The sequence below is a fragment of the Octopus bimaculoides genome, chromosome 11 (assembly GCF_001194135.2).
Source record: "Octopus bimaculoides isolate UCB-OBI-ISO-001 chromosome 11, ASM119413v2, whole genome shotgun sequence".
NCBI lineage: Eukaryota > Metazoa > Mollusca > Cephalopoda > Octopoda > Octopodidae > Octopus > Octopus bimaculoides.
Window position 1 is genome coordinate 39,765,130 of NC_068991.1, and position 2,639 is coordinate 39,767,768.

Below are 2,639 nucleotides of genomic sequence, written 5' to 3' on the forward strand. Positions count from 1 at the left end.
CGCCGGGGTCGACTTTGCCTTTCATCCTTTCGGGGTCGATTAAATAAGTACCAGTTATGCACTGGAGTCGATGTAATCGACTTAATCCCTTTGTTTGTCCCCTCTGTGTTTATCCCCCTGTGGGCAATAAAGAAATATATAGCAGAAGTCGCTTGCCCAAGGTGTCACGCAGTGGGACTGAGCCCAGAACCATGTGGTTGGTAAACAAGCTACTTACCACATAGCCAGTCCTGCGCCTATCGATAACTAAATTGATATAGATAGGTAAATAAATAGATAAAGAGGGGGAAATAGCGATAGAAAAATATACATACATATATATATATATATATATATAGAGAGAGAGAGAGAGAGAGAGAGAGATGAATAGATAGATAGATTGATTGATTGATTGATTGATAAATAAATAGATAGATTGATTGAAAGATAAATTGATCGATAGATATATCGATAAATTGCTAGATAGATAAAAAAAGATAGATAGATAGATAGATAGATAGATAGATAGATAGATAGATAAAAAGATAGATAGATAAAAAGAGGGAGAGAGAGACAGGTAAAGAGAGAGAGATGGACAGAGACAGGATAATGTTGAATAATGGAATATAAATTACTGACTCTAAGTAAAAGCAAATCTTAGTTTGAAAAGCTTTTATCACTCATTAAATTGTAAATGACCAGCAAGTCAACAAACCATCGAACTTATTTTTTGCGTTGACGTCATTCAGACAGAAAAAGTGTCTGTGTGGAGGGAGGGACGATGCTAATTAATTCACGTGAAAGTGTTTTGCTCATTGTATATTTTTTATTAACCGCTGCAGTGAAGCTGTGTGTATCCCAATGCAGGTGGTCTTGAGTAAAACCAGGCAATTATAATAGAATGGTTCTCTTAATATTATGGTTTTCATTATAATTCGATTGAAGATAGAATCTTTAGAGCGTCGAGCAGAAAATCTGGCAGTTATTATTTAGGTTACTTTATCCCTTGTGTTCACATTACACTTTTATTATTCCGGGGTTTATAAAATTAATACTGAGGTTAATGAAACTGATTACAATTGTCCTTGTTGGTAAAGCTCTAGCAAATATGCAGAGTGAATATAATCAACTATAGCCCCGCCCTCTTTCTTCTTCACTTAAAACGCGTCGTTTTGCATCTATGTTAGAAATTATGTAATTATGTAGATGGCAGAATCAATAGAACGCTCTGCAATATTTACGTTGTTTTACACTTTAATTTCCAATCTCAGTGAGATCGATTTGCATTTCAAACTGCTGGAATCGGCAAAATAATTCCAGTAAGCTATTGGGGGCTGATGAAATATGAGGTATAATGTGCTATTCTTAGCACTGGTTCTTGCCTCTTACTCGTAGAAGGTGACTGGAGAAAGCCTGGTTCAGTAGCAGAATGGGTCTCTAATATCGTCTGCAGGTTCAATGGCTAGAGCAGGACTGGGACGAATAAGCTTGAAGAATTAGTCGAGCCTTCAGTTTTTTGGTTTTTTAACTTGTTTAAGTCGTAAGACTGCGTCCATGCTGGGACACCGCCTTGAAGAATTTTTAGTCGAATGCGTCGACCGCAGTATTTTAGTTTTCAAAGCCTGGTACCTATTCTATCGGTTTGTTGTACCTAAACGCTAAGTTACGGGGACGTAAACACACCAGTACCGGTTGTCTCAACGGAGTACGTTTTAACGAGGGTGCTCTGTATAGATCCAGGAACAGAGGGAGCAAGGGATGTAATTGCACCCCCTAATTTTTTTTCTTTTTTGCGGTGGTTTGGCAATGGAAACGCTGGGTGGACCTGGGCTTGCACCCCTTCCAAGGCAAATTTCGTTTCCGCACTTATGGTACCCTGTATTTTTTTTTTTATACTGATCTACCATGAGTAGGAACTGAACTGAAACTCAAACTAGGGGAGCAAAATCTCTCGCGACGCGATTCATTCATGATACAATACGATATTAGAAATTGAAACTGAAACTGCTCATTTTATTTGCTTACTTTTTTAATTATTTGTTTATTTCTTTCTATATTTACTTATTTGTTTGCTTATTTATTAATTCGAAAGCTCGATGAAGTATACCGCCAACGTATTTTCATTCTTTCTCAAAGCAATGTTACCATTGTTTATATTTGTGAGTTATAGAGGTCTGTTGTAAAACATGTTATATAAAACGAGTTATACACAATAGAAGAATAGGGTTGACGTTGACACACCACCACCGCCACTAACACCACAGTCGCCGCCGCCGCCACCACCACCACCACCAACAACAACAACAACATCACTACCTACAACAACAACAATACTACCAGCAACGATACCACGACCAGCGGCAAAAGCAACAGCAGCATCAGCGCCAACACTTCCACCTTCATAACCAGCGCCAGTAACACTACCGTCCACAAGTAGAAGTAGTACCTCAACCATCACCACCAACACCATCATCACCACCATCACCATGACGACAAGCATCGCTAGCACTAGCAGCAGCAGGACCACTACTGTCGTCCTCAACATCAGCGACATCATCACCATCGCCAACACCTATAACAACGGCTGCAGCATCAATGCCACCAGCGCCGTTCCAACAACGACCATCACGACCGCCACGACGACGACGAATACCGCCACC